At 46.4% G+C, this 19,750-nt stretch overlaps 1 protein-coding gene across 3 annotated transcripts in view; it reads right to left on the bottom strand.

Moving 5' to 3' along the window:
• The window catches only part of RPH3A (rabphilin 3A), a 192,991-nt gene that overhangs the window by 111,662 nt on the left and 61,579 nt on the right, over positions 1 to 19,750 (bottom strand). The window contains exons 1-2 of one of the 3 annotated variants that reach the window (XM_073021122.1): positions 5,690 to 6,366; positions 5,439 to 5,559 (exon numbers count right to left, since the gene is read on the bottom strand). The exons of 1 other annotated variant lie outside the window; for it this stretch is intronic. The gene's annotated coding sequence lies outside the window, so the exon portion shown is untranslated. One more of the 3 variants, XM_073021123.1, reaches the window with a different exon arrangement.

Raw genomic sequence — 19,750 nt, 5'->3', positions numbered from 1 at the left:
TATTTTGCATTTTTTTAAAAAATGCCTTCACTTACAGCAGTGGGAGCCCTCCACTCAGAGTTTCTGGTGCAGCAAGCCTGGATGGAACCCAAGAATTTGCCCTCCTAACAAGTTCCCAGGTGATGCTGATACTGCTTCAGGGTGGGGAGAACCACACTGAGAACCACTGAGTTAGATGGACCACCTGATTCAGGCTAATCAGGTGACTCCGGGCATCAAGAGCTTTTTATCCCCCCAACAGAATGTAAATCCAGCAACATCCCCCTTTCTCTGTCCTTTGCCCCTCTTTTGCCTGCAAGTCTAGTAATGCAGCCCCCTCCCCCTGCTCCAAGAAACCAAGCCTGCTTCACTTTTAGGAAAGGCTCTTATAGTTTCTCATTAAAGTGTAAATGACTAATAAGGCTGGATGCATTAACTTACTCCAAAGCATCTGCTCTTTAACCAAGAGCAGACCCTTAAGAAAAAGAATAAAACTTGAATGATGGAAATTTCAGGTATCAGTAAACTGAATGTCTTCAGGTGACTCAGGGAGCCCTCTTTGTGCCACACCCTCCCGCCAAAAGATCACATTATGTAGGTAGGCACTTACTTTATCTAAGCCCCAAAAGGGATCGTGTCTTTTTTTTTGAGATGGAGTCTTGTCCCAGGCTGGAGTGCAGTGGTGTGATCTCGACTCACGGCAACATCTATCTCCCAGGTTCAAGCGATTCTCTTGCCTCAGCCACCCAAATAGCTGGGGTTACAGGCACACACCACCACACCCAGCTAATTTTTGTATTTTTAGTAGAGATCGGGTTTTACCATGTTGACCAGGCTGGTCTTGAACTGCTGACCTCAAGTAACCCACCCACCTTGGCCTGCCAAAGGGCTGGGATTACAGGCATGAACCACCCCACCTGGCCAGGATTGTGTCTTTATTGCCATTTTATTCCCAATGCCCATCATGGTTCCAGGCATACTGTAGGTATTCAATAAATGTGCAATGCATGATAAATAGCAATGGGCACTCTGGCAGGAAGAGAGAGAGGCCTGTCCTTTCCCTGTAGCAAATCTGAGACAGGAGCCAAGTCCTTTCAAACCTTTCACCAATGACTCATCATAATCAACAAACACTAACTGAGTACCTACTGTGTGCAGGCCTCTGGCTGGACCACAAGCCCCAAACTGACATGTTTGCTAGTAAATTAATTGAGCTTCATTCATTCATTCATTCACTCAGTAAGTCATTGCTGAGCACCTGCTGTGTGCTGACCCAGACACCAAAAAATGAAGACAGCACAGCCTTGGCCCTTAAGGATCTCACCCTGTAGCACCTGAGGACTCCTACAAAGAAGCGCTGTAGCAGGAAAAGCACTTCCCAGGGAAGGGAAGGAAGGCTCAGGTTTCCTAGAGAAAATACATTGCTCAGAGCTTATAACCTGGGATGATTCAGCAAAAACCTCCCAGGGACTTGAAGGAACAAAAGACTGAGTGGTCAACAGGACTTCTTCTGCTAGAACTCTTCTCTGGGGCCTAACCCCCAGGCTCATGACTCCCCTGTTAGTTGTTCAGAGCCTCACAAGCCAGAGAGGGAGTCATTATGCTCATTTCACAGAAGAAGAAACTGAGTTCTGGGGACCTCCACCAACTGGGGAACTGCAGTGGGGAACAAGAGGAGCTGGCAGCTCCTGTCTCCAAGCTTTGTCCTCCCTCTTGTGAGTCACACAGCTACACAACTAGCCCAAAGAACTCACCTTCCTTTACCTCACCCTGCTCTTGTTTCGGTCAGGGGTGATTTTGCTGTTACCATCACCAACATCGCCCCCATTACGAACATCTGTTGGACATTTACTCCTTGCCAGGCTCAGTATAAAGTGATCATGAACTCTTAAAATTCTCACAACTGCATTCTTATTCCCATTTTGTAGATGGGGAAATTGAGGTCCAGAGAGGTGAAGTGACACAACCAGAAAGTGCTAGGACCAGGATCTAAGCCTAGGAAATTTATTTCCAGAGCCCATCCTCTTAATCCCTATATTATGCTACCCCAATAAACCTAACTGAAGCAACTGAGGCTCAGAGAGGTTGAGGGCCTTGCCTGAAATTACACAGCAAGGAAATGTCAGAGTCAAAATTAGAAATAAGATCTGACTGCCCCCAGAGCCCACACTGTAGCCCATGGCTGGTTAAGGAGGCAGACAGGTGTGAGGCACAGAAAGAAGGGGGCTATTTCTGCAGTGCCTCCTTCACTCTCTCAGCACGTCAAGGCTCTCCATCCTGGGTGGCAGCTGAATTATTTAAAATCATCAGCTTCAGCCCACCATGACTGGGTCCCAGAATTATTTTTATCCCAGATTATGGCCACAGCTCTTAACAGAAATAAACCACACTGTTTTCTTCTCGTTGCCTTCACTTCAATTCCTGACTTATCTGCAATTACAATCAGCTCCCCACTGAATGAGGGTGAAGGGCAGAAGACAGGTCCATGTGTCATGGTGGTTTTCATTGAAAAGCCATAAACTCTGTAGGACCCATTCACAGAGAGGGGAAGAGTTAGAGCATCATATCACATCCTACAAGGAAAGCCCAACAGCAGCCACCGCAACCGAATGCACATCTTCAGACAAAGCAGCCAGTGTCTGTACAGGGCAGTAAGAAGGAGAAAGGCAGAGTGAGCTGGGGGAACTGACTTTCCAGGCTACCCCTGTGGAATCACAGAATCTCTGGCTGCTGCCTCTCTCCTGCCAACCAGAAAGGAAATGTCCACATTTATCTCCATGGCTAAGCTTCCTGATTACCAGCACGGGCTGGAGAGACACTGCTGAACATCCTTCCTCTGTGCCTCAGGCTGGATGGGGGGAGTAGGGACTGCTGGAGCCAGGAGTGAGGGGATGATGCCTTGGTCTTCATAATTGTGGGTTTATATGTTGCTGCCATAACTTACTGTGTGGTCTTACGCAAATTGTTTTTCTTCTCTGGGCCCCCCGGAAAGGGTTAAACTAAATCAGAGGTTCTGAACTTGAGGGGCTGCTCACATGGGCATTACAGAGGATCCACCAACCCCCGATGTTGTGTGTTGTGTGTATACACATCTTTTCAGAGCAGAGACTCTCCAAGGGGTCCTTGCTGCTACTCCTGAGAAGAGTCTCTATGGAGCCTTCAAGTGCTGCAAAATCTACATCTCTGTGCCTCTGAGGCCATAAATAAAGCAGACCCCTTTCCAGCTGAGCTCAGGATTCTAGAAATCTGGCAAAGTTCTCACAAGAGACTCCCCCATCCCCATTCACCCCAAACAGGGCCTCTCCCCGACACAGGATAAATTCTCAAGCACAGTGCTAACCCTTCCTAGAAATGTGGGCGTGTGCAGTCACTCACACTCACACACATACCTATCTCAGAATCAGAGAACCCCAGAACTGGAAGGGGACTTAGGGCCACCCAGACAGACTGCCCCATTGCATAGATGGGGAAACCAAGGCCCAGAAAGGGGAGACAGCTGGGACTGGAACCCAGGTTTCCTGACCCAAGTCCAAAGCTCTTTCCAGAAGCTTCTGTTTCCCTCTCCCTGGTGCACCACAATGCACCACTTCAAATGTGACGGGGAAGGAGGGAGGGCGGCCTCTTGGATCTTGGCCAACCCTAAGGAAGTGAGGCAGCGGCGAGATATTTGGGAAGTGTCCACATCTGGGCACCCAAGTCTTAGCTATCCCAGCTGGGCTGGCATGTACCGATTGACTAAACCAGTTGTTAAAAGTATTAAAACGTTAAAATAAAATAAAAATATGAAAATATTAAAATTAAATGGGGAGGCTCCCCTGAGGCCTCTGTGGCTCTCTTGACAGCCCCCTAAGATCCCCCCAAACCTCTCCATAATCTAGCAATTAAAAGATTAACACTCAGTACAGCAGGGCTCCCTTAAGATCCCCTATTCCAGGACCCTAGCCATTCTGATCAATTAGTACCAAATTTCAATACTTTAAATATCACCCATAGCCAGATCTGTGGTTCTTTATTCGAACAAAATTTCCATACATTCATTATTCACACTCAAGGCTTCCCAGTGAGGAATCTAAGGCAACTTCCTCCTCAAGGTCACCCAGCAAGGGAAACTAGGAAGAGAAGTTAGGGATTTTGAGGACCAAATCTTTGGCACTAACCACCGGACTACCCTACCCTTCTGCCTCATATGTCCTTCCTGAGCAGGCACATGCTCTGGGATTTCAGCATCTCTTCTTGGCTATGGGGCTAGAGAAAAAAGGAGTGAGTGAACCCTGCTTATATTTCAGGGTTGCCAATCTCTGACTGTTGTTTTATTCCTCCCACCTCCAAGAGCAAGAATCTAAAAAGGAAATCCTTGGGGGTGCAGAACACTGAGGTGGCCCCTGAGATAATAGCAAAGATGCTAAAAATAAGGGCATTCATTTCCAGAAAAGTAGATGTAATCAAAGCAGAAAGCAAGGTGAAATCCCCTTTTGATGGGTCACAGATTAGCATCAAAGGCATTTCAAAATTAAATGTGAGCTTTTGGATTCAGTTTCAAGGTACTTCCACTTCCCACTCACTAACAGGTTGGTGCAGCCTTTCCCCATCAGGATCTTGGAAAAAGAAACTAGTGCAGGGGGATGGTCTACCCTGGAACAAAACTGAAGCTGGAACCTGGAATCTTTCCCCAGAATTCGAACAAGCTTTGTTCCCCTCCTTCCTTCTGAGACGAACTCAAGGATAGAATCTCCCAAGCTAGTGCCAGGATGCTCCCCCAAACAATCACTTACAGGTTACGCCACCTGTGAAAATAAAACATCATCTCCTCTGCAGGCAGTGGTTGCTCCCTTCTGGCCAGCCTGACCACTCATCCTAAGCAGAGTGTGGCCCTTTCCTGGCTCCCAGGTCTCCCATCTCAGGAAATCGAGAACAGCCAACCTCGCAAAAACCATCACAATTAAATTATTCAGCTCTTCCTGGAATTGGGTACAATCTAAGCTCTGTCCTGTGCAAATCTTACCCAGTGTGCTCAGGCAAGAGTTACCCTTCCAGTCTCAGGTGACCCCCTCCCCTCCAGGGATAAGCACTCACTTGCTAAGTCAGAATACCCAGAGTCCCTCCATGCCAGACTAGCCACCCCCACAAAGGGTTAACTCTTTCAGAGAACTGCCGGCTACTTTCACCAGGTTCTGCTGCAAAGGAGAGGGCAAACTGGGCAGAAGCCACAATCCTGATCGCATTGCCTACAACATGAGGACATTTTACCCCCTCCCTGGGCACTAAGCCAAAATCTCATTTGGCTTTGGGATGCCGCTTAGGTGATAAAACACTGCAGAATGTAGGCAAATAAGCATAGTCGTTCCTCGATACCCTTCTCCTCCCAACTACCCTTTACCCCACCAGCTCATGCACACACATCACAATTGGGATTCTAATACCCCTAGCCCATCTGCACAACCAAGGAGAATATCACTTACCGCGACGCGGGAGGATTGCAGGGGGAAAGGGTGAACCAAATTCTTGCCAACTCCTCCCTTCCCTGCCGGGTAGGAAGACGCTAAGTCTCAATGACTTGGTTCAAAAGCTCAGCGGAGGTGCCTGAAAGAAAATTGTTCATTTGACTCTCCTACTCTTCCCAAAATAAAATCAAAGCACCAGTGCACACACGCAGACACACAGACACATCAACTACCCCTAAATCATGCAGGACCAAGACAAAAAGAAATACCACTGCCAGAAGCGGAGAAAACTCGGACCAGCCAGTGAGTCAGTGGACAAGGGACAGTGGCTCCCTCAGACTGTCCTCCACATGCCTCTCTCTCTCTCTCTCTCTCTCTCTCTCTCTCTCTCTCTCTCTCTCTCTCTCTCTCTCTCTCTCTCTCTCCTTCTGCCTTCCTTTCCAGTTCGCGTAGGCAACTCCGGGCTGCTGGCAGTAGACGAATCAATTGCTTCCCCAGAGCCGGTTTCTGCCGCGGCTGCCACCACTACTGCAAAGCCCTGTGTGAGCAAGGGAAGCGGGGCGGCAGCTTCCCAGTGCAGGGGGAACCGAGCGGGAACCAAGCCTGCCTCCCACCCGTGATTTATGTGTGCGGTGCCTGGAGAAAGAAAGGTGGGAGGCCGGGAGGGGAGGTTGGGCGCACCAGAGATCCCAGCTGGTCGAAACGGCAACCAGGGGATTGGCGGTCAGCACCACGGACAGCGCTAAGATGCGGTGGAGGAGGAGATGGGCGGGAAGCGAACCCCTAGGCAGAGAAGTTAAGTAATTGGATGGTTAGAGCAGAGAAGGGGAAGTCCGGAGGGGTGGGGGACGGGACTTCTCGACATCACACAGTCTAGTCGGTGACAGCTTACCTACCACACACTTGTTCTAATACCGTCGCTCACTCTCAGAGCAAAGGAGCTATAACTTCGCCGCCCCTGTCTCCCACACGCCCCCAGTCCTGCATTGCTCCTCTCTGCTCAGACAAGAGTTTGGCCCCAGTGTGCGGGGCTCCCTAAGTGGTTTTTCCCCTCAAAATTTTGCCCAGCTGACCTGTCCTCACCCCCATTGCTGCAGATTTCTGACCTGTACCTGGAGTTTCTCAGAATTCGGGGCAGAAAAGCTGAGGCGTAAGAAACGGAAATTTCTAAGGGGCGGGATGGCTTAGTTGAATAAGCACTTGACAATTTTCTGGAAGCCAGATACAGCCCCCTTACAACCCTAGAAAGTCATTTAATGTTTCCAAGTCCCATCTGTAAAAATGATAGTATAATGACCTCATTTTTCCTAAAGATAGGAAGCAAGAGGTTAAAATGCAACAATAAGAATACTCAAGCTGTGAACCACCATGATTTCATGATCCATAACCTGTCCTGCAACACAAATGTTTGGACAGAGCAATAAAGGAATTGACAGCCCACCTAGGATGGCATGGGCCAACCTCACCCTTCAGCATGTGGTTTGAGTGGAATGAAGGGAAATTTTAAGTCTAAATCAGACCATTGAGCCTTGGCCAAAGACCCTTCCCTGAAAGATCCAGACTGGCTTTCTGAAATGAAATCACTATATGGACAATGAAATAAAAGTATCAAAAGGGGAAATATGTAAAGAGGAATGGATTCCCATGGCTCCCAGTGCCCCAGCACTCAAGCGTCCTATTCCTGCTAACTTTGGGAAAGGGCTCATGTTGGAAAAAGGCCAGGAAATATCAAACAGAACAAGATCTGCTTAGAACTTCTCTGCAAAGTGAAGGAGAACTCTCTCTATTGGAGACTCACATCTAAAGCTTCCCATCCAGATGGCCCAGGGTTAACTACCACATTTGTCACTTACTTCTCCCCATGAGACACAGGAGTTAAAATGAAAACATTTAGAGCTTCATTTTAAAAACAATTTTTCAAGACAGTGTCTCTGCCAGGTGCGGTGGCTCACACTTGTAATCCCAGCACTTTGGGAGGCTGAGGTAGGTGGATCACCTAAGGTCAGGAGTTCGAGATCAGCCTGGCCAATGTGATGAAACCCCATCTCTACTAAAAATACAAAAAAACAGCCGGGCATGGTAGGGTGCACCTGTAATCCCAGCTACTCGGGAGGTGGAGGCAGAAGAATCACGTGAACCTAGGAGGTGGAGGCTGCAGTGAGCCGAGGTTGCACCATTGCACTCCAGCCTGGGCAACGAGAGTGAAATTCCATCTCAAAGAAAAAAAACAAAAAAGATAATGTCTCACTTTGTCACCCAAGCTGTAGTGCAGTGGTGCAATCATAGCTCACTGAAACCTTGAACTCATGGGCTCAAGTGATCCTCCCACCCCAGCCTCTCCAGTAGCTAGGACTAAAGGTGCACATGAACATACCCTGCTAATTATTATTTTTTTTATTTTTTGCAGAGATGGGTCTCACTATATTGCCCTGGATGGTCTTGAACTCCTGGCCTCAAATGATCCTCCTACCTCAGCATCCCAAAGTACTGGGATTACAGGTGTGAACCACTGCATCTGGCCTAGAGCTTCATTTTATAGATGGTGATAATGATGATGATGATGGTGGTGGTGGTGGTGGTGGTAGTAATTGTCATCATGACGGTAATCATGGTGATGATTATAGTGATAGTGTTGATTGAAAATTATTATGCTGATGATGTTGATGGTGATGATTATGGTGCTGGTGGTGGTGACAATTATGGCAGCTATTGAAAACCTACTGTGTGCCAGCCCTTCTGCTAGGAACTTTACATGTATCATCTTCCGAAGTCCTCACCATAACCCTTTCAGGGCACTAGTATTATTCCCATCTTGCAAGTGAGAAAACTTAGAATCAAGAGATAAAATTCCTTGCCCAAGGCTTCACAGTAAGTTATAGACATTGCATTCAAACTCAGGGTTGTATGATTCCAAAGAACATGCTCCAGGATGTCTCTCTCAGAGTCCATTTCAAATGCATTCTACAAGTTTGAGGGAAAAATTTCATGGAATATCTTCTGGGATGATCCTGTGACATAAATTCAGTGTCCTCACTTTACAGATGGAGAAACTGGGAACAGAGAGGAGAAGTGACTTGTCCATAGTCAAAGAGCTAGGAAGTAGCAGAGTTGAGTATAGAATGTAAGCCTTTCAGATGCCAGGACCTGTGGTCTATTGCCTAGGGTAGTCCCAGGCACATATGAAACCCTCAATAGACAATTTCATTTGTTTTATTTGAGAGAGAGTCTCGCTCTGTCACACAGGCTGGAGTGCAGTGGTGAGATCTCGGCTCACTGCAACCTCCACCTCCTGGGTTCAAGAGGTTTTCATGCCTCAACCACCCAAATAACTGGGACTACAAGCATGCACCCCACGCCTGGCTAATTTTTGTATTTTTAGTAGAGACAGGGTTTCTCCATGTTGGTCAGGCTGGTCTCAAACTCCTGACCTCAAGCGACCCACCCACATCGACCTCCCAAAGTGCTGGGATTACAGGTATGAGCCACCACACCTGGCTGCCTCAATAAACATTTGAAGAGTGATTCAAGAAGCCCAAGGAGAAATGAAAGTCATCTAGGATCTGGTGGTGGAATCAGAACTCAAATAGTTCCCAGGCCTCTTGGCTTCCAATCCCAAAGAATTTCTCACAGCTTCTCTGGCCATTAGGCATGTATTCTGGGAGGGCCTCTCATGAATTCAGCTCTCCCTTAGGGAATGCCAATAGCTACCAGCTGCTGCATACCTAGACACCTGCATGCGTCAGGCATTGTACTAAGCACTTTACAGTGATTATCCCCACACTTCACAACGACCTGAAGTGGGTGCTGTTATTGTCCCATTTGCAGACAAGAAGACGAAGGTTCAGACAGATGATGTGAAGCCCCCAAGCTCACACAACCAGGGAGCAGCAGAGGCAGCGATGCAAATCTCAGGTCTGTCTGACTCCAAAGTCTGTGTTTTCATGACCCTGTCAGTTTTTCCTAAACCAGCCCCCCTAGAGACCCTGTGGAAATGAAAAGAGGCCTCAACTGACCCTCTACTCTGGTTTCAACTAGAACAGTTAGTGGTGCTTTTAACTGTTTTGCATACTGGGCATCTGCCCAAGCCTTCATTGAAACAAGGACTTTGCAGCAAAATTAAAAAATAATAATATGGTTGAAACCGGAACTCTGCACCCTCTCTGGTGAGCATGCCATCTAGGAACTAGCCTTGCCTTGTGAGGGGACCTTGCCCCACCCTGCCCACCTCCCTGGTCACCACTGCCAAACCCCTTTTCTGTCCCCGGTGCTTCTGTAGAGCCCTTTGTTCAAAGAACCAGCTGCTGCTGTAAGCTCCACCAGCCTGTAGCACTGCAGCAGGGAGACACATCGAAACCCAGACTCCTCAAGGCTGAGCCCAGCCAGGCTCTGACGCTCTTGAGGCTTCATTCAACGATAGAACATTGTGAAGATTCCTCAGGCCCCAATTCAGCAAGCTGCCTTGCTCTACCCTTGTTTTATGGAGCAGAGGCAGCCCAGTAAGACATTCCATCACCCCAAAGAGGATGGGAAATGATGATGGTAGTAATAGCTACAGCAACAAATGTTACCCACTACCTCCTGCACAATTCGTATATGTGCAGCAGCATCATCTCCTCCTCCCAAAAATCCTGTTTCAGGATGATAATGGTTTCATTTCTGTTTTATGAAACTGAGACTCCTAAAACAACTAGCCTGAGGCCATTGAGTTCATAAGTGGTGAGATTGGAATTTGAACCAAGACCCTGTGAATTTATGATCATTATGCTATCTGGCATTCCTAATTCCTAATCATCTCTCCTTTTGCAGGGGGCATGTGCTTACTATTTAGCAGGTGCCCTGCTTTATCTCCCCAGCACTATTTATGACTGACAACAGAGAAAGGAGGTTGTGCTGCGCTATTTACCCATTTTCAAGATGAGGAAATCAGACATGGAGAGCTCAAGTGACTTGCCCAAGATAACACAGCTAGGAAGAGGGGGAGAATGGGGTGTGAATCTGAACAGTTTATCTCAAAGTCTTCTGTGCTTTTCTGTCTCCCAAGGAAATGGTCACTGAGATAGCCCAGAAAAAGACAATGCTCCCATTTCACTTAGCAAGTGTGGTAGACAAAATAATGGCCCCAAAAGTTGTCCACATTTTCATCCCCAAAAGGGGTTAATAGATTACCTTAAGTGGCAAACGGGACTTTGCAGGAGTGATTAAGTTGAGGATCTTGAGGTGGGGAGATTATCCTGGGTTATTTGGGTGAATCCAATGTAATCACAAGGGTCCCTACAGGAGGGAGGTCGGAGGGCCAGAGTCAGAGAGGAAAGGTGTTGATGGAAGTATAGGGGGAGAGAGAGAAAGAGAGAGGGGGAGAGAGAGAAAGAGAGGTAGGGAGAGGTATGAAGATGCTTTGTTACTGGTCTTGAAGACGGCGGAAGAAGCTACCAGGTAAGTAATGCGGGCAGGCTCTAGAAAATGGAAAAGGTGAGGAAAAGAGTTTCCCTGAGAGCCTCCAGAATGAACACAACCCCACGACTGACACCTTGGTTTGAGGAATTCTGACCTCCAGGACTGTAAGATAATTAATCTGTGTTGTCATCAGCCACAAAGTTTGCGGTTACTTGTTACAGCAGCATAGGAAACCAATATAGCAAGTCTGCCTGGGGACCCTACATTAAGAAACCCAGAGCAAATCAGCTTTAGGAGTCATGACTGAACTCCCTCTGAGACAAAGAACCCAATGCTTCAATCATACTGCAACCTGTTCTGAACAATACCATGTGCGTGCCCTACAAGAGAAAGGACACATGCTCAAAGCTTTAGCCTGAACACTGGGCTTTGTCGCTGGATGACACTGCTAGGGCATCCATGCCTTCTTCACTCCCTCCTCCTTCTCCTTTAAGAGCCTCCAGGGAAATGCTACTGTCAGGGACACAAAAGGGAAGAAATGTCACAGGGCAGCTTTCCAGGAGCACAACTCATCACAGGGAATCAAAGATAGAATAAGTAAATGAAACAGAGAGATTGGTGTGCAAGGAAAAGAGAGAAAGAACATGAGACAGAAAGAGAGAGAAAGGATTGCTGGGTCCCTGAGATTGGCCTGTGTGCACTGACAAATCCCTTCCCACAGGCAAAAAGGGAAACACAGGGAGGCCCACTAACCTCCTTAGGAAAAGACACAGTAGGACTTGGCGAAGCAAGCTTTCAAGACAAGTCAACAAGTCTTATTTATTAATCAGTCAATTCTGCGTTATCAGGCAAGGCTCTGCCAGGGGAAGGGAACTTGGACTTGCCTTCTCCGATATTCAGAGCTTGATTTCAGCTCCCCTACTTCCCAGTTTGGGACCTTGGCATGTCACTGGCATGCTCCGAACCTCAGTCTCCTCAACTGTAAAATGGGATCACAATACCTTCCCCACCCATCTCCTGAAGCAGCCAGGATGTTTCACTGAGCTAATGAATAGGAGTGAGTTCCATATACTCTAAATGATGAATAGCAGCTACCATTTACTAAGTGTCTACTGTGTGCTGCGTGCTTATCCAGACTCCTATCCTCAAGGAATGTAGTTAAAATGTCCAGCCGAAAATGACCATAAGTAAGGGGAAAAGGACAGCAACAGCAGAGATGGCATAGTGCAATGGTTAAGAGGCCAGGTTCTAGAGCTAGGCTGCCAGTGTTCAAATCTGACTCTGCTACATGCAAACTGTGACCTTGAGAAAGTTACTAAACCTCTCTTTGCCGCAGTTTCTCTATCTGCAAAGCAAATGATAGCACTTCCTCATATGGTTGTTGTTAGGATCACATTAGCTAATATATGTTAAAGCACTTAGAGTAGAGCCCAGCATATAGGCAGCCCCACGCCTGTCATCTTTATTCATTATCATTGCCATTGTGATTATTACTTATTATGGAAGAGAGGTATCTTCCAAAGAGCGATACATGCTGTGCTGAGATCCAAAAGGTGAAGTTAGGTGGTCTAAGGATGTTTATTTTTTCAGTGTTCAGATGTTACATTTTTACTTTAAAGTACATTAGAAAATTATTATATTCCCACTTACAGCAGTGGCATAATGTCATTTCCATCACCTCCATAGCATTATCTGCCCTGAAATCTGAAAATCAGTCAGTCCTGAAATCATTCTTCTGGGTATGCTAAGTTTGCCTAACTACCCTCTGCCCCCTGCCATGCAGCCGTATCTTTTTTTTTTTTTTTTTTTTTTTTGAGATGGAGTTTTGCTCTTGTTGCCCAGGCTGGAGTTCAATGGTGCAATCTCGGCTCACTGCAACCTCCGCTTCCGGGTTCAAGTGATTCTCCTGTCTCAGCCTCCCAAGTAGCTGGGATTACAGGCATGCACCACCATGCCTGGCTAATTTTGTACTTTCAGTAGAGATGGGGTTTCTCCATGTTGGTAAAGCTGGTCTCAAACTCCCAAACTCAGGTGATCCGCCCTCCTCGGCCTCCCAAAGTGCTGAGATTATAGGCTTGAACCACCTCACCCAACCACAGTTGTGTCTCTTAAGGGCAGCTTCCCAGTTAAGCCAGTAAGTACCAAAACACAATCTTAGGCCAAAAGAATAAAGTAAGCACGTAGGACCTTTCCTCTCCCAGGTGCTCTCCAGAATCGGAATCTGTTTCTAGCCTGTAACAAACACTTACTGAAGGCTGACTGTATTTTCCTCATCTGAACTCCTGCAACAAAACCTCACCTTCTCCCTGTGTCCACCCTACATATAACTGGCTCCCCCACCAGACTGGACATTCCAAGAACACAGCCCGATGTTGTGTATTTCTGAGTTCTCAAGGGCCAAAACAAATCTGATGCTTGGTCAATATTGAATAAACAAATTATTCTTAGAACTGTTGATGCTTGCAACTTTTGTCTTCCTGGAATCTCATAAAACTTACTGGTATCTGACCACCCCAGATTGCATGTTTAGTTACCATAAATGAGATACGACCATAGTTCACAGAATTCTGCAAAGAGCCCCTTATCTTCAAAATGCTGCTGTCTTTGAACAATTTTAGGGGGACCTAGGCTAGATCACCTCAGAAGAGCAATACTGGAGTGGCTGCTGCAGGGAGAAGACTGAATAAGATGGGAGAGGCTGGAAAACCTGCCTGGGGGTGAGGTTGGACCTGAGCTGGCCTGAATTCGAACAAGTGAAAAGAACAGTAAGGAATAGCAGCTTGAGGAGAAAGTTCAGATGCCTTTATGCCCACTAAGGTATTAAGGTTGAAGGGGCCTGATATTTGCTGGAAGATTCTACATTTTCTACCCACCCCCACCCCAGCTTTATTGAATCTACATTTTCAAAAGGAGCTTTAAGCTCTGATGGGAAATGAATGAATTCATAAAGGAGTGACCCCAGGCAGTGTGACTGGAGATGGGGAAGTCAGAGGGAGATCTATTTCCAGGGAGGTCTTTCAAAGCACTCCTCCAAGAAGATCCTCTCGAGACCCTAGTTTGCTTTTCCCTGGAAATGAGTAAACCAGATTCCTCATCTCTGCGGGGGATATATAACTGTCAAACCTCCTAGAAATAAGCTAGTATTAAGGAGGGAGCAGAGGAAAAGCTGGCTTCCCACTTAGTGGCTAAGACACTCACCAAGCGCCTAGCAGAATAATTGAGAGGGCGCTGGCTTCGAGTCCCACCTTTTCCACTTGCCGGTTGTGTGAGCTTGGGCAAGTCACTTTACCTCTCCGTGCCTTAGCCTCATTGTCTGTAAAATGAGGATACTAATAACAATATGTACAACATTCATTTCTTGGGATTATTCAGTGAGATAAAATATACAAAGGGCTTGGCACATAGTAGGTGCCCAACACATTAGCTACTACTATTATTATTACCTTCACTTTATTCATTTTTTTATTGTTATTCTATGTCAGATGCTGGACATACCAAAATGACTAAGACTCCACCCTTCCAAGCTACCGGCCAACGGAGATACAGAATAATGTGACAGGAGTGTGACAAGTGTGGCAAGAGTTTTAAAAGGGATGTGGGACACAGAGCACAGAGAATGTTTCTTTCTATTATGCAAGTGAGGTGGGAAGAGATTGGACAAGGTTAACTCCACAGGAGACCAGGGAAGTGGGGTAGGGGTTTGGGGGGATGCAACATAACCAGTCTCTCAATGCCCTGAGCACCTCTTCTTCCCTACTCCAGTGCTGACTCCAACATCTGGGGAGTTTCTCTCCTCCAAGGAGATTTCTCAGCCTCACACTTACGTAATCCTAACGTGACACAACAGATATCCAGCAGGCTTGAAGAACAGAGAGACGAGCTCACCCCACGATTCCCACTTGGCCAAGTAGGGAAGGCAGTGACAAGTGTTGCAGAAATGGTGAGAGCCCATCTCTCAGGCAGCAGATTAGCAAGCAGATGAGCTGACGGGCAGGTGGCAAGGGAAACGGGCACAGCCTCTCTGGAGGGTGATCTAACACTGTGTGTCCAAAATCTTAAGACATTACACATACCTACCAGGTGACCCATGAGACTCTGTCCAGGAATTTAACCTAAGGAAATAATTCAATGTATGTGCAGAGATGATCATCACAGAATCTCTTACAATAATGACAAATTGGAAACAAGCAAAGTGTCTGACAACAGGGGGTCATTTAAATAAATAGTGGCATATCCCATACCAGGGGAAGTGAAGCAGCTCCACACCAGAATAGTCTTGTTATAACCATGAAAAGCTGTAATCTCTTTATTAAAAAGAAAATAAGGAGAAATAGAAAATATGACTCCATTCATAAGTACGGTCCCTGGGGAAGAGAGAAATACTAAAAGTCCCTTCCACATGCATTTCCTATTCTTCCTTCAAGATCCTGGTCAGTAACTCAACTATTCACTCAACAAGCATATGCTGAAGACTGATTTATGCCTGGTACTAAGAACACAGAAAGACGGAAAAGTAATACCATCCCTGTTCTTGCCAAGCTTAGAGATCAAAAGGTCACCTCCTCCAAGGAGATCTCCCTGATTACACCAGTCCAGATTGAAGCTCCTCTTTTCTGATTTCTGGTAGTCTCCCCAGAGTTTATGAAGGATGATAACAGCAAATTCCCAAGACTTCAGCTAAGTTCTTTACATTCAGGATATTGTTTAACACTCAGAGCGACCCTGGAAAATAGATCCTAAAATTAATCCCCATTTCTCAGATGAGAAGACTGAGCCTCATGCATTAGCAGGTAATCAAGCAGGGGCTTAGCTCACATTCGTCCCATGTCAGAGCCTATGCTCCTAAGCATTGTGTTGCATTGAGTAAACACTGAAGGGCCTACACGGGACAGGAACAGAGTATCTATCCACTCTCCCCAGGACCCATCCCGAACTGCTCCCAATATGGTTGGATCCTCCTCTTCTCTGCCCCCATGGCACATAACTCAGCTTCCATAATAGCCTGTCTCCTTCCATCATGATCCCCAGTGTGGGGAAGTGGGAGAGACATCTGACCACCCTGAACTGCATATTTAGTTATTGGCAATGGAATATGTCAGTTACTAAAGGATTCTGCAAGAAGCTCCGTGTTTTCTAGATGCTTCCCTCTTTGAATACAAAGACCTGGAGTAGATCATCATCCCAGATCAACGCCAGAATTGCTGGCTATAGCTGTTCCTTGAGGACAGAAACCATGTCTGTCTTGTGTATCTAACATGATGGCCTGGCACAGAATAAATACCAAATAAGTAGCTGATGAATGAACGAATGATTGAGTGGATAAATGAATGGATGAAAACGGCACCATTTTACAAGTCAATTATTTCCTAGGTGAGAGGTTCTTCCTCTGGGCCAATGCCAATAGCTCATTGATCCTCCACCAACATGACCACACCCAGGAAACTACAAAGAAACTGAACAGAGGGAAATTCAGGCCCCCCATTCACCCAAGGACTCTCTCATGGTCCTGAGCCACACAGAAGAGGAGGCTTGGGGAAAAAAATGGGAAGCGATGGTTGCAGGGAGGAGATCAGCTGCAATCTCCTGACCAGAGTTGATGGTTCTAAAGTCGCAGCCACGTGGACCATTCCTGTTTAATCACATGACAAACCCAAGAACCACTCGCTAGCCCTTTCCAGCAGAGTAAATGAACAGAGAGAAAATCCCAGGGGACACAAGTCTGGCTGCACTTGGAAATGCCTGTTGGTTTTTCAAGGGAACCAGGTAAGTTACAGAGGATATGGTTTTTGTTTGCTTCCCTTTGAGATGGAGTCTTACTCTGTCACCCAGGCTGGAGTGTAGTGATCTTTGCTCACTACAACCTCCCCATCCTGGGCTCAAGCGATTCTTCTGTCTCAGCCTCCCCAGTAGCCGGGACTATAGGCATGCGCCACCAGGCCTGGCTAATTTTTTTTTTTTTTTTTTTTTTTTTATAGTACTAGTAGAGACAGGGTTTCACCATGTTGGCCAGGCTGGTCTCAAACTCTTGACCTCAGGTGATCCGCCCGCCTCAGCCTCCCAAAGTGCTGGGATTACAGCTTGAGCCACCATGCCCGGCTACCAGAGGATAATTTAATAAGTTTCAAGTCATTCTTAACTCAGTCTTGCAGGGTATCGAAACACAAAATTGTGTCTCCTTGTTGGCCATCCTGACACCCCCATAGGGAGCCGCAGGGAAAGGAAGCAGAGGTTCTGAGACACTCCACCTTCATTGGTAAAATGGAGGAACAGTGTCTACTGCCTAGATGTTTGTAAGGATAAAACAGGATTAAAACACAGGAAAGGGCCCATGTGGAGCTCAGCAAATAGCACGTGTTCAACAAATGCCTGCTGAATCTGAAGGCAATAAAAATCATCATGAAAATGCCAGTGTTATCTGGAAGAAATACTCCTTTCTAATTTGCAAGATTACGTTTATCCCCTTATCCTTAACAGGGGAAAGAGATTTGAGAGAAAGGACACAGGATAGGTAAGTTTTGAAGGGAGAAGAGAAAACCTAGGGGACACGAGATGTTTTCACAAAAATGAGGCCTACAGAGGGAAAGAACAGGCACTGGGGACTCCAAAAGCAGGGAGAGTGGGAGGGGTGAGGATTGAAAAATTACCCATGGGGTATATTTTTCACTTTTTGGGTGATGGTTACACTAGAAGCCCAAACCTAACCATAATGCAATACATCCATGTAACAAACCTGCCCATGTACCCCTTCAATCAATAAATTTTTTTTAAAAAGATGAAGCTTGAAGCCAACATGAGCCCCCAAAAGAGAGGTATTATGAGAGTGCTGGTTACACAAAGGGGAGAAAAGGAAGAACAGACAAGGAATACAGAAAGAGATACTGAAGGAAAAGTTTGCCAGTTTCACTGAAGACCTCAGCAGGGCTGTGTTCACTCTGAAGACTCTGGGGACGAATCTGTTCCAGGCCTCTCTCCCAGCTTCTGGCAGTGGCCGACAGTTCTTGGAGTTCCTTGGCTTGTGGCTGCTTCACTCCAATCTCTGCCACCACCACCCCATGGGCTTCTTCTCTCTGTCTCTTTTATGTCTGTGTCCATTTCTCTCTTTGTATGACGACGTCAATCATTTGGATTTAGGGCTCACCCTAATCCAGTATGACCTCATCTTAACCTGAGTGTTTATATCTGCAAGGACTCCATTTCTAAATAAGGTCACATTCTGAGGTTCTGGGTAGACATGGATTTTAGGGGGACATTATTCAACCTCCCGTACAGTGGAGGTGTGATGGGTATGGAGATGGTGGTCAGGGTGTGAGTCCACTTCCTCACTAACTAGTGAAGCCCCCTAGAAGAAATCATAATCAGCCCTGCCTCCCCTTCTCCATCTATACAATGGAATGGGGTGATGATCACATTATCAAACTAAGCCGACAGCTAAAAAATCACCTTTTAATCTATATGATACTGTATGAATATGAGTTATTATATAGTGGCCATGAGAAAGTACCTCGCAGACCTGCAGCTACAGGAAGCTTAATTGGCTGAAGGCCCCAGCTGCTGCACTCTCAAATCCACCAGTGCGAATGAGGCCATGCTTCCCATGGGCAGCTCCCAGTGAATAACAGAATACTGCAGGGATACTAAAACCGCCCTCTCTCTGGGAGACATAGGACTCCTCCGACAGAGACTTTGGCTGGAGACTCCTCGACGCCTTGCTAAAGTGCCTTTAGGCCGCATGAGAGTCTAGGACACTTGCTCCCAGCCTTCTTTCCCTCTCCCCTTCATTTGGGGGTCCAGTGGCTCCTTACGCCTTCTCTGGCTGCCTCCCTATTTTCTCCCATCAGCCTTTCCCTTAATTAAATCCTAGCACATCTATTCCTGTCCTGGTGCCTGTTTCCTGGAGGACCCAGACTAGCACATTGTCCCAAAGACTTTCTGCTACCTTTTCCAGGTGAGCATGCATTCCCTGTTACTGATTGTCCTTCTGGTAAACCACCCCTTCCCCACAGTCAGTCCATTAGGGTGGAGGTTTGGGTGGAGCTGATGCCTCCCTATACTCCAGGAGTTAGCACATGTCCATGCCTAATTAATCCATCTGTCTCATCCCCTGGCCACAATGATTAGTGCGAAGAAGGGCATGTGGCCCAACGCAAGCCAATGAGATTCCTATCTGAAACTTTTGCAGGCATTCTTAGGAAAGAGGCATATCATTTTCACTGGGGTTGCTAAGCTGCTACAATGTAAGCTTGGGGCTGCCAAGTGTCTTCTTTGTATCCTCCAGCCTGAAGTTGAGGCCTATGCAAAAGAGAGAGAGCAATGTAAGAAACTGATTCCTGATGCCATTATATGAGCACCTGAATCCAGCCATGCCTGAAGCCCCCATACTTTTCCATAATGTAAGACAATACATTCCCCTGCCTTTTGTTAGTGTCATTTTGCTTTGCTTTAGCCTATGTGAATTGTGTTCCAACTAAAAAATTTAAATTCATATATTTCCTGACATTATTCTTCAAAGTGATGGCCAGAGAATGAGATTATGGCTTCTGGAACTACAAAGTCAAGTAAACATCGAGGATGGGCAAAATGGATTCTTTTAATTCTATGTGTGAACTACTTTCAGGGTGTCAGAAGGATTAAAGAGAAAAAAGAAACAACCAAAGAAGCATCAGTGGGAGCCAGTTTGGCTTTAGGCTGCTTTTTAAAGAAAGCCTCTCCATAATTAGGATTTCCAAATATAATCTCTCTCTCATTTGACAGAACCCAATACCTAGACAGCTACTTCTAAAAATAAGGGAAACTAAAATCTGTTTTTTGATGAATCACTAACACATTTCATCTCTGGCTCTTCTTGTGTTTGGGGAAGGAACTCAAAAGAAGGTGTTTCCCTTCTTTTAAAAAATTAAGATTGGTAGGAATTTCTGTCAATAAATTTGTTATGCTCT

This window comes from Chlorocebus sabaeus, chromosome 11, assembly GCF_047675955.1.
Source record: "Chlorocebus sabaeus isolate Y175 chromosome 11, mChlSab1.0.hap1, whole genome shotgun sequence".
Lineage (NCBI taxonomy): Eukaryota > Metazoa > Chordata > Mammalia > Primates > Cercopithecidae > Chlorocebus > Chlorocebus sabaeus.
The sequence above is the reverse complement of the archived record's forward strand: the minus strand, read 5'-3'. Positions and strand labels throughout refer to the sequence as shown.